General features: G+C 39.3%; 1 protein-coding gene across 1 annotated transcript in view; it reads left to right on the forward strand.

Annotated features, from left to right (window-relative positions):
• The window catches only part of LOC116104783 (disintegrin and metalloproteinase domain-containing protein 25-like), a 43,640-nt gene that overhangs the window by 27,646 nt on the left and 2,616 nt on the right, over positions 1–13,378 (forward strand).

The raw sequence follows: 13,378 nt of genomic DNA on the forward strand, positions 1-13,378 counted from the left end.
AAAAAAAAAAACAAAAAACAAAAACAAAAACAAAACAAAAAACAACAAAAAAAATTAAAAAATGGCATGAGGTTTTTACAGTCGCTATAAAAGAGAAATGAGAAATCTGGCAGCTGAACAGTTGAGGTACATCTGAGGCCACCTAAAACACACTGTATCTAAAACAGCAACCATCTCCTCTGGACTGGTACAGCACCCCTGGGCTCCGAGCACACTCGGGCCCATGTGGCCCGGCTGGAGTCCCGGGAGGCTGCGGGTGTGCCAGCCAGGAGGGTATAGGCTCAAATCTCGAATCTAGAATGCTGACTGCTGCATACTGTCTCTCGCACACACACTCAGCTCAAGGTCCCCCCCATCCTTAGTAAAATGCCCACTATGCTAATCTTCTGGACTAGTAGAGACATGTCTCTTTCTTTCTAATTTCTAGGAGTGGTTCAGCTACAGTACGTGACTGAGAATGAGGATTCTACTTGATCTTGCCCTGAAATAAGTCTCCCATTCTGTAAGCTTCAATGCCCTACCCACAATGCTGAAGGCAATTAGTCTGGATGGGTAACATTCTTTATGAAATTCCAAGCCAGGGTTTGGCTAAGATGTTAGAACATTGGTAAAGGTCAGAGAGTAATGTCCAATTTTGTCTAGCTATTAATAAATCATATCTTGGTGGGCACCTAGCACGTGAGTTCACAAGGACATATCTGTACTACCTCTGATTTAGGGGATGCCACAAATGACTGAATACCTAGAAGGCACAAACTCCCTTTGAAGTCATAATGCCTCTTATCCATGATCAGGCTTTTAACCCTGATACTGCAGATGTTACTGCAGTAGATGAGTAGGTGTGGCACAGTGGAGTGTTTTAAGGGGGTCTTAATGGGCTATACTTATAGAAGCATGGAAGACAGTGGTAGTAAAGATAATTTGAACTGTGGTAGCTTGGCTCAAGAGGTTTCAGAAGAGAACAATATTAGTATGTAGTCTGGACACTGTTCTTATGATATTTTGGTGAAGAATGAAATTGCTTTTGCCCTTGTTTGAAGAGTCTGTCTGAAGCTAAAGTGGGGAAGTTTAGATTAATTGGATTAACAAAAGAAATCTTTTAAAAAAGCCTAGCATAGACTTTGTCCTGTGGTTCACTCTTATGAAGAGCTTTTTGATCAGACATATCAAACTGAGAAAAAAAGATTACAAAATATATGGTTCAACGATTAAAGGGTCACCAGGAAATGGAATGGAATCATGTACTGAGGGGTATTAATTGGAATTAAGGTAATTCCTCAGGCAAGATCCCACCAAGCTAAGCTTATGCATTTGAAGTTGAACAAGAGGGAATTAGGCATTACTATTACCTGTTTATTATTTTTATTTGGACCATAAGGAGATATGATTATGTATCAAATTAAAAATGAGTGAATTATGAGGTCTATTCTCAGTTGTTGACTATATCTGGGATGAACTACAATTCAGAAATGGAGGGTACACCTATTGTCCAGATCTTGAGGCTGGTAGATAGAGGCTTTGAATCCAAATCTTGACATGGGGTGACATATGCTATTGATCTAGATCTTGAGACATAATGGCCATGCTTGTAAAGATGTTGTAAAAAGGAATTGAAGGAAGGTTTAGATCCATGGGTGGTGATACATGACTTTAGTCCCAGGAGATAGATGCAAGCAAATTTCTGAGTTTAAGGCCAACCTGGTACAGAGCAAGTTACATGTAAAGAAAAGCTTAGGTCCAAGTGTGTTAGTACACACCTTTAATCCCAGCAGTCAGGAGATAGGCATATAGATCTCTGAATTCAAAGTCACCCTACAGGGCAAGTTCTAGGACAGCCAAACTTAGGCAGTAAAGAGAGATGTAATAGAACATGGTAGCCATGTTCCACACCCACCAAGCAGCAGAATTTGGCAGCTTTGGCCACATGGCTCTGGTTTTAGAGTCAAAAATAGAAGAAGTTACTAGGACAATTGATGCTGGTTAGCTAGAGCTAAGAAACTAAGATGTGACTAGCATCTCCGAGGTGAAATCCTATGGAAAGGGTTTTCTGAGAGCACAAAGAAGCTCTGTACCAGAGACAGACATCATGTTAGCAGCCAGACTTGGTAATGTGTAAGAATAACACAAGTGGTACTTATTTTAAAGATATAACAGTGTCATGGAGAGTAGCTAAGACTCGGCATTGTTAGAGGTCAGGAGTGGCCACTGGTGAAGGTACAGCCTCAGTGGCAGTTGAAGATCCAGTAATGAAAGAGTCATGCAAAGCAGTTGAAGCTTGGTGCCATGAAGAGAGACTACTAGTGAAAATGCAACCTGGTTTAAGGAGAAAACCCAATTCATTAGAGATTCCAGTACCGTGGAATGACCACCAGCAGCAACAGCAGCAGTGGAGTGGAGTCAACCAGAACCTAGAGTGCTATAGAGAGCAGAGCTGGAGAAGTGACCCAAGCCATTTGGAGGAGTCCAGAAGATCATGTGTGGATCTCAGACATTGGATCAAGAAGCTGTGAAGATGAAGTTGCCTTGGAGAACCCAAAATGTTAAATATGCCAGAGCCATGAGTTACCTACTGAGGAAAGCTGCTAATAGGGAGTGGAACTAGCCCAGAACAAAGAATTGGGCTGTAGTTAACAAGCTTAAAGGAGTTGGACATCAGACAGAAAAACAGAGTTTGGAATTGCCACGGGCTGGCCAACTGCTGTCATGAAAACTGTGCGTGGCATGGAATTTGTCCAGCTGTTTTGGTCTTGCTTTAGTCCAGAATTTCCTCATTATTATATTGAAAGTATGTGATCTGCTTTTTAATTTTGATTTTATAGGGGATTATAGTTCAGTGGTTGTAATGAATCTCAGAAGAGACTTTTAACATTGGACTTTAAAATTTTTTTGAGACTGTAATAAACTGTAGGGACTTTGGAGGTTAAACTAAATGCATTTTGCATTGTGCTATGGCTACAAACCTATGAGAGCCAGAGGGTGGAGTGTGGTGGTTTGCATAGATTTGCCCACATAGATTCATATGTTTCAATGCTTGGCCCACAGGGAGTGCCATTATTAGGAGGTGTGGTATTGTTGGAGTTGGTGTGGCCTTGTAGGAGGAAGTATGTCAATGTAGAGGCCTGCTTTGTGGTCTCGCATATAAATAAGTTCAGGCTATTCCCAGTGTTGAACTACAGTCTTCTCCTGGCTGCCTTTGGATAAAGATGTAGAGCTGTCAGCTCTTTCTCCAGCACCATGTCTACCTTCATGCAACCATGTTTCATGCCACAAAGATAATGGACTAAACTTCTGAAACTGTAAGCCAGCCCCAATTAAATGTTTTCTTTTATAAGAGTTGTTATGGTCATGGTGTCCCTATACAGCAATAAAACCCTAACTAATACTCTCCCCAACTTGCTTTTTGGTCATGGTATTTCATTGCAGTAATAGAAACCCTAAGATAAATTGGTACCCAGCATTGTGAGGTATTGATGTGACCATCCTGACCGTGTTTTTGGAAGGATTGTGGAAGAACTCTGGAACTTTGGGCTAGAACTCCATTAAATATGTAGAGCTCAGTGGGATGTTCTGTTGGAGTTTGGAAGATGAGAATGTTGGAAACCACAGCACTTGGGAGGCAGAGGCAGGAGGCAGGAGGATTTCTGAGTTTGAGGGCAGCCTGGTCTACAGAATGAGTTCCAGGGCAGCCAGGGCTATACAGAGAAACCCTGTATCAAAAAAAAAAAAAAAAAAAAAAAAAAAAAAAAAAAAAAAAGAATGTTGGGACCAGTGCAGTTGATGAAGGCCTGGCTTGTTAAATTTTGGAGGGAAGTTTAAAGATTCTAATAAGTCTCTTTGCTATTTTGATTTAAGATTCGGTGTTTCAACTAGAACTGAAGAAACAGCAGTGACTAACAAATACCAAAACTACTAATGTGAATCCTTTGTGTTACAGGGACAATTGATGTTGGTTAGCTGGAGCTAAGAAATTAGTAGAGATTAAGAAGAGACCAGCATTACTGAGATGAAAACTTCTGGGGAGTGTTTCCTGAGAGCACAGAGAAGCTGTGTTCCAGAGACAACCAAAGTTTTACCTATTGTTGGCCTCTGGACTTAGAATGTGTAAGAGTCACTCAGGTGCTACGGGTTTTGAAGCATGGAGGGGTCATGGGGAACAGCTAAGACTTGGCACTGTGAGAGGATAGGAGAGGCCATTTCTGAAGGTGCAGCTTCAGTGGCAGTTGAAGGACCAGAACTAAAGAAGTCATACAAAGCAGTTGAGGCTTGGCACCAGAAAAAGAGCCTATGAGAGGCTACTGGTGAGAGTACAGTCCAGTTGCAGCAAAGGGACCCCAGCAGTTTTGGAGATGCTAGTACCTTGGAATGACCACCAAGAACAACAGAAAAAGTGGAGTAGAGCCAACTACAGCCTAGAAAATCAGCTGTGTATGGAAGAGAGGGCAAATCTGGAGCAAGCCCTTTGGAGAAGCCAAGAAAACTGTATGTAGAGTCCAGACATTGGACATTGAGTTATTTATGTTGTTGGAATTTAGTTTTGCTTGGTTCATATTATGACTGTACATTGGTTTTTCCATCTTGAAGAAGGTACTTAATTTAATTTTGATATTTATAGGAGCCCACAGCTGAAAGACCATTTAAAAGAGACTTGTAGATTTTTAGAGAGATTGGATATTTCAAAAAGATTGAAATTAAATGTTTTAATTTATAAGGACTGAGGAACTCGGCTTCCTTCCGGTCTGTCTGGGCTGGGATCCAGAGCAGACCTTGGGCGCAAGCTCTGCAGCCAGTCCCACAACTCACAGAGAAAGCCCCACTCCCAGGTGATCTAACAAGCCCAGGATCATAGGATCACAGAATCACAGAGACAACTTGACTCTGAGGAGTTCTGACACAAACAGGGTCACAGGAAGGACAGGCTCCAGTCAGATTTAGCAAGGGCAGGTAGCACTAGAGATAACCAGATGGTGGGAGGTGGAGGGGCAAGGGTAAGAAAATAAACAACACAAATCAAGGTCACTTGCCATCATCAGAACCCAATTCTCCCACCATAGCAAGTCCTAGACACACCATCACACCGGAAAAGCAAGATTCAGATCTAAAATTACTTCTCATGATGATGATACAGGACCTTAAGAAAGACATAAATAGCACCCTCAAAGAAATACAGAACACAGGTAAAGAGCTAGAAGCTCTTAAAGAGGAAACACAAAAATCCCTTAAAGAACTACAGGAAAACACAATCAAACAGGTGAAGGAAATGAGCAAAACCATCCAGAATCTAAAAATGGAAATAGAAACAATAAAGAAATCAGAAAAAGACAGCCCTGGAGATACAAAACCTAGGAAAGAAATCAGGAGCCATAGATGCAAGCATCACCAACAGAATACAAGAGATAGAAGAGAGAATCTCAGGGGCAGAAGACATCTTAGAAAACATTGACACAACAGTCAAAAGAAAATGCAAAAAGCTAAAAGCTCCTAACCCAAAACATCCAGGAAATCCAGGATTCACTAGAAGAAACAAGAAAGTAATCTTTCAGCAAATCCACACAAACCTTTTTCCACCTCTTACAACAAAAACAACAGGAAGTGACAATTACTTTTTCTTAATATTTTAATATGAAAATTAGTATTACCAACATATCTTAATCGATTGAAATCCAAAAATATGAGGAATTAGAAATTTGTTGATTGTCACACAATGGTCTCTCTAATTTGGTAATTGGAGAAATGGGTCCAATATTGTACAATCTATATACACTTTCAGCTTGTTTGTGACAGCGTCTGGCTGTGTATAAAATAAGGGTCTTGAAATCTTGCTTCTCCTATTTCAGCCTCTCTATTAGTAATATTGTTTATTTCATGTTTTTACACTATACTATGGTTTTCAGAACAGCTTATATATTTCAAAAGTATTTATATACCCAAAAGAAACATAGATGATTAACTAGGGAGGTGGTTCTTAAGAGAACAACAAAGAGTGAGACTGAATGTTTTCCTTGGCATTTGTAGCTCTTGTATCAAGTTTGCCATCCCCCACTGCTAAACATCTCCATTCAATTTCCTGACCCTCTGAACTTTCTCCCTGGTCTCCTCTCACACCTGATCCTTCCCCCCTTTTATCCTCCTGGTTCTCTCACCCTCCCAGACGCTGCCCTCCCTCTACTTCCTCTAATTATTTTGTTCCCTCTTCTACATAGGACTGAAGCATCCACACTTTACTCTTCCTTCTTCTTGAGCTTCATGTAGATGTGACTTGTATCTTGGGTACTCCAAGCTTTTGGGCTAAAATCCACTTATCAGTGAGTAGAAACCGTGTGTGTTCTTGTGTGACTGGGTTATCTCACTCAGAATGATATTTTCTACTCCATCCATTTGCCTTTGAATTTTATGAAGTCATTGCTTTTGTAAAAAACTATGATTTTTTCCATCACTTTTATCATTTTATTATTACTATTATTATTTTCTTTATTTACTTGTCATATGATATCTCCTTTCCCAGTTTCACCTCCAAAAATAAAGAAAAAATAAAATAAAATAAAAACAAAAACAAAAACAAAAAAACTCTATTCCATCCCTCTTCCCGCTGCTCACCAACCCACCCTCTCCCACTTCCTGGCCCTGGCATTCCCCTACACTGGCACATAGAACCTTCACAGGACCAAGGCTACTTGTTTGCTGTATATTGGTTTTACTATGTTTAATTATTGGGCTTGAATTCCTGATCTTTCCAAGACTTTTATCATAAAAGCATGTTAGAATTTGACAAATGCTTTCTCAGCATCTAAGGAGATGATCATATGATTTTTCTTCTTTGAGTTTGTTTATATAGTGAATTACATTGATGGATTTCCATATATTGAACCATCCCTGCATCCCTGGGATGAAGCCTACTTGATCATAATGGATGATTTTATTCCATATTAGTATGAATACTCCAGCTTTTTTCTTGGGACCATTGGCTTGGAGAATTGTTTTCCATCCTTTTCTTCTGAGGTAGTGTCTGTCTTTTTCACTGAGGTGGATTTCTTGTATGGAACAAAATGTTGGGTCCTGTTTATGTACACAGTCTGATAGTATATGTCTTTTTATTGGGGAATTGTTCCTTCCTGTTATTTTTGTTGTTAGAGTTGGAATTCTGTTCATGGGGCTATCTTCTTTTAGTTTTGTTGGAAGATTACTTTCTTCCTTTTTCTAGGATGTAATTTCCCTCCTTGTATTGGAGTTTTCCATTTATTATCCTTTGAAGGGCTGGATTTGTGGAAATATATTGTTTAAATTTGGTTTTGTCATGGAATACTTTAGTTTCTGTGTCTATGGTAATTGATAGTTTTGCTGGGTATAGTAGTCTGGGCTGGCATTTCTGTTCTATTAGGGTCTGTATGACATCTGTCCAGGATCTTCTAGCTTTCATAGTCTCTGGTGAGAAGTCTGGTGTAATTCTGATAGGCCTGCCTTTATATGTTACTTGACCTTTTTCCCTCACTGCTTTTAAAATTATTTCTTTGTTTTGTGCATTTGATGTTTTGGCTATTATGTAGCGGGAGGAATTTCTTTTCTGGTCCAGTCTATTTGGAGTTCTATAGGCTTCTTTTATGTTCATGGGCATCTCTTTCTTTAGGTTAGGGACGTTTTCTTCTATAATTTTGTTGAAGATATTTACTGGCTCTTTAAATTGCAAGCCTTCACTCTTTTCTATACCTGTCATCCTTAGGTTTGGTCTTCTCATTGGTTCCTGTATTTCCTGGATATTTAGGGTTAGGAATTTTTTCATTTTGCATTTTCTTTGACTGCTGTGTCAATGTTTTCTATGGTATCTTCTGAACCTGAGATTCTCTCTTTTATCTCTTGTATTCTGTTAGTGATGCCTGCATCTATGTTTCCTGACTTCTTTCCTAGCATTTCTATCTCCAGAGTTGTCTCTCTTTGTGATTTCTTAACTGTTTCTACTTCCATTTTTAGGTCCTGGATGGTTTTGTTCAATTCCTTCACCTGTTTGGTTGTGCTTTCCTGTAATTCTTTAAAAGATTTTTGTGTTTCCTCTTTAAGTGCTTGTACCTGTTTACTTGTATTCTACTGTATTTCTTTAAGGGAGTTATTCATGTCCTGCTTAAATTCCTCCATCGTGAGATATGATTTTAGATTCAAATCTTGCTTTTCTGGTGTTTTAGGATATCCAGGACTTGCTGTGGTGGGAGTACTAGGTTCTGATGAAGCCAGTGGTTTCTGTTGGTAAGATTCTTGCATTTGCCTTTCACCATCTGTTGATCTCTGATGTTAGATGTTCTTGCTGTCTCTGGCTGTAGCTTGTTCTTCCTGTGGGTCTGTAAGCCTGTGTCAGTACTTCTGGGAGATCAGCTCTCTTCTGGTAAGACGCATGGGCAGAGTGCTGTGGATCAGTGGTCCCTCCTGAGTCCTGGGGTCAGAGCACACCCTGAAGACAGGCTCTCCACTTGCACAAAAGGTACAGAAAGGGCTGTGGATCTATGGTCCTTCCTGAGTCCCTGGGTCAGAGTACTCCTTGGAGACAAACTCTCCACTTATGGGGGTTTGGGGGGAAAGGGGCAGAGAGGGCTATGAGTCTGTCCCTTCTAGGTGTAGATGGAGGTAGAAAGGACCCTGTCACAGCTGCCCTGCCACTTCTTAGGTCTGTGCCTCCCGGATGGTCCCACCTTAGAAAGTCACCAGAGAGAAAATGGTGATCTCACCTGAGTCCAAAGTCATTGCTTTTAATAGCTGTGTAGTACTCCATTGTGTGAATCTATCACATTTTCTGTATCCATTCCTCAGTTGATAGAAATCTGGGTTGTTACTAGCTTCTGCCTATTAAATTAAGGCTGCTTTAAGCATAGCGGAGCATTTGTCCTAGTTATATGTTGGAGCATCATATGCCCAGGAGTGATATAGCTGGGTCCTCAGGTAGAACTATTTCCAATTTTGTCAGAAACTGATAGACTGCTTTACAAAGTGATTGTACCAGCTTGTATTCCCACCAGCAATGGAGGAATGTTATGCTTTGTCCACATCCTCACCAGCATCTGCTATCATCTGAGATTTTGATCTTAGTCATTCTGATTGGTGTGAAGTAGAATCTCAGGGTTGTTTTGATTTGCATTTCCCTGATGACTAAGGATGCTAAACATTTCTTTAGGTGCTTCTCAGCCATTTGAGATTTTGAATTTGTTGTTAATTTCTTGCTTTTTCTTGGGTATATTTTCCCTCTTTGTGGTAGAGTTTTCTACCTATTATTCTTTGTAGGGCTGGATTTGTGGAAAGATATTGTATAAATTTGATTTTGTCATGGAATATCTTGGTTTCTCCCTCTATGGTAATTGATTTTTTTGTTGGGTATAATAGCATGGGCTTGCATTTTTGTTCCCTTACTGTCTATAAAACATCTGCCTAATATCTTCTGGCTTTTAGAGTCTATTGAAAATTCTGGTGTAATTGTGATAGGTCTGACTTTATATGTTACTATACCTTTTTCTGTTACTGTTTTTAATATTCTATCTTAGTTCTGTGCATTTGGTATTTTGACTATTATGTGACAGAGGAATTTCTTTTCTGGTCTCATCTATTTGTCATTCTATAGGCTTCTTGTACATTTATGGTCATCTCTGTTTTTAGGTTAGAGAAGTTTTCTTCTATAATTTTTGAACATGTTTATCCACCCTTAAGTTGGGAATCTTTACTCTCTTCTATCCGTATTATCCTTAGGTTTGGGCTTCTCATTGTGTCCTGGATTTCCTGGATGTTTTGGGCTAGGAGATTTTTACACTTTGCATTTGCATTTTCTTTGACTATTATGTCAATGTTTTCTATGGTATCTTCTATACCTGAGATTCTCTCTTTTATCACTTTCATTTTGTTGGTGGTATTTTCATCTATGACTTGTGAACTCTCTCCTAGGTATTCCATTTCCAAGGTTGTCTCCCTTTGCAATTTCTTTATTGTCTATATTTCCATTTTTAGATCCTGTATGGTATTGTTCAGTTCCTTTACATGTTTGCTTGTATTTTTTTATATTTCTTTAAGGGATTTGTTGTGTTTCCTCTTTAAGGGCTTCTAGCTGCTTACCTGTGTTCTCCTGTATTTTTTTAGGGAGTTATTTATGAACTTTTTAAAGTCTTCTATCATCATGAGATGGGATTTTAAATCTAAATCTTGCTTTTCAGTTGTGTTGGGGTGTCCATGGCTTTCTGTGTTTGGAGAATTGGGTTCTGACGGTGCTAAGCAGTATTGGTTTCTGTTGCTCATGTTCTTGTACTTGCCTCTTGCCATCTGCTTATCTCGGGTGTTAGCTTTCCTTGCTGTCTCTTGGTGGAGCCTGTCCCTCCTGTGAGCATGTGATCCTATGATCCTGGTTGAGTCAGAACTCCTGGATGACCCTCTGTCTCTGTGATCCTGTGATCCTGGATGTGTCCAAAACCCTGGTTGATAAGCTGCCTCTGAGTGTGGGAGGAGTGGGTGGAGATCCAGAGCCCACTGTCTGCTCCTGGGCTCCAATGCAAGACAGAAGAAATATGTGCCTCTAGCTGTACCAGGATGCCAGAGTCCCCTGAGTCCCAGGGGTCCCAGTTAGGCCAAGTACTAGGGGTATTGAGGGTCTTCCCTGTGACCTTGGATCTGTTGGGAGTCCTGGAGAACAGGCTGCCTCTGGGTGTGGGTCTAGAAATTTCTTAATATCTTCAATGAGCCACTCATCATTCAATGGATTGTGTTATTTCATCTCCCAGAGTTAGCTGGGCAGTGGTGGCACACGCCTTTAATCCCAGCACTTGGGAGGCAGAGGCAGGTAGATTTCTGAGTTCGAGACCAGCCTGGTCTACAGAGTGAGTTCCAGGACAGCCAGGGCTAGTCAGAGAAACCCTGTCTTGAAAAACAACAACAACAAAACACACACACACAAAGACAATCATCTCACAGAGTTTATGTGTGTTTGATATTTTTTGTGCGTTTGATATATACCTTCACTTCACTATGATCAGATAGAATACAAATAGTTATTTCCAATTCTCTACATTTGGGAATTCTTCCATTCTTTCCTAGTATTTTATTTCTTTTAGACAATGCTCCTTGGATACTAAGAGGTTTTGCTCTGTATCCATTGGGTAGATTATTTCGTCGCATTCTGTTGAATGCACTTCATGTAGGATGTCATTTAATGCTGATGCTTACTTGATTATGTTTTTCCTGGATGGTGAGCATCAACTGAGGCCATGGAGGCAATATGAGCAGAAAATGTACAAAATGTATAGTGATTATATGACTTTGGGGGAAATGCAGAATGGTAGTAATGTAAAGAGATTAATTCACTTTGAAGTTTATGAAGCACACTAGAAAATCTGATTACTGATACTGAGGAGTCAACAGAAGGCAAACTGGTTGAGATGGTACAGGCATGGGTAGAACCTTAGCTAGTTGTACTGTTCTGTAGGCTGAGAGTTTCTTGTTGCTAGGCAGTTCAATCTAGAACTCAAACCTGTAAGAGAAAAAGAATGTGGGAACCAACATTCTCTTTGTCATTTAAAGTCTCAAGAAAAATCTACACTGCAGATGTGAAATGAAGCAACTATCATTAGACAAGGTCCGGGATATTGTCACTTCGCCTGCTAGTAAGTCATTTAAGAATTAACACCAGGGATAGAAACACAAATATTTAGACTATGAGTTCACACAGGAACACACACCTTGACTCTTATTTAGTATTTCAAACCATAACCAGATAAAAGAATTCTGTCTTCTTTCTTATTCTGCTCTATTTATCTGACTGGGCATTCTAAACCTTTACAATGTGTGGTTACTCTGCTTTGAATAACACTGAGTTAGACACTATATCAGAAAGAAATGCCAGGTAGTATGAACAGTATAGATATTGATGCATTTGATAAAGCTATGGAAAGAAAACAGTGGAGAAAAGATTTTGAAAGTCAACTTTAAGGTTTCTGTAGTACATGGCACAATGTATCTGTATGAAAGAAGATGTTAGAGTCACTCTGGAGTTATGACATGTTGAGTCACTGTACAATTTACTGTCCACAGTACAAAGTCAATCCAGATCATATTTTCTTTTCCTTTCAGAAGATTGCATGACATTATAAGAATAAATTATGATGAATTCATAGGAATTACATGTCAAGAGTATGACATGAACAATGATTAAACCTTTCTCATCAGAACAAAAACTAGTATTAAAAATTATTAAAGGAATTTCATGAAAATATATTTTCTTAAAACTGGAAATATAAAAAGCAATAAAAAATAATGTGCCTCTATTTCAAGCTCTTGAATGGGAGCCAGAGGCTGAAGGACCATGAAATCAAAGCCAGGTAAGGTGATATACTGAAATAATGTTGTTAAAAATAACAGCATGAGGGCCGGTGAGATGGCTCAGCGGGTAAGAGCACCGACTGCTTTTCTGAAGGTCCTGAGTTCAAATCCCAGCAACCACATGGTGGCTCACAACCACCCGTAATGAGAGCTGACACCCTCTTCTGGTGCGTCTAAAGACAGCTACAGTGTACTCATTTATAATACTAATAAATCTTTGGGCCGGAATGAACGGAGGTCCTAAAAGTCAATTCCCAACAACCAGATGAAGGCTCACAACTATCTGTACAGCTACAGTGTGTACTCATATGCATAAAATAACTAAATAAATCTTTAAAAAAATCTTACAAAAAAAAGAGAGAGAGATAGTTCTTTATAAAAAAATAAATAAATAACAGCCTGAAACCCACAGGCATGGAGAACACCTGATACTCACAATTTAGAAATTTTGTCCTGAATATATCCTTTTTCTCTTCTTTTCTGCTATGATCTCTTGGCATTTTCACAATATGCTTACAGTGTATCTGAATATTCCTGAGTGTATGTTTCTGCATGTGTTTGTGTTTGTGTGTGTGTGTGTGTGTATTGAACAAAAAAAAAAAGTAATGTGAGCAGTATGTACAATCTCTCCTAAATATGGTGATGCAACAATTCATTGTTGACAATTGAACAATTTTATTTATTCTAGGTCTGTGTGTGTGTGTGTGAGTGTGTGTGTGTGTGTGTGTGTGTGTATTCACTGTTTAGTGACACCTTTTGCTTTAAATATTTATTGTAGGCATATAAATTCTTTTACTTAAAATCCATGGGTTCTCTAGTTCTCTGTCTAGGTTTAGAGAGAACCAACCTTGGAAAATTAAAATTTTTACCTATACCCATAGTTTGACTGTACTTCAACAAAATTAAACACCAAATCTAATGCACTTTGTAGAGTCATGCCTTTGAACAATACCTCAGCCATTTAAGCTCACATCTTGATTTTTCTCTTCTACCGTGGCCTGCCCATAACTGATATACTCCAATTTCTGTCCTTTCATTTAGTCTTGCT

Source organism: Mastomys coucha, unplaced genomic scaffold (assembly GCF_008632895.1).
Source record: "Mastomys coucha isolate ucsf_1 unplaced genomic scaffold, UCSF_Mcou_1 pScaffold22, whole genome shotgun sequence".
In the NCBI taxonomy this organism is placed as follows: Eukaryota; Metazoa; Chordata; class Mammalia; order Rodentia; family Muridae; genus Mastomys; species Mastomys coucha.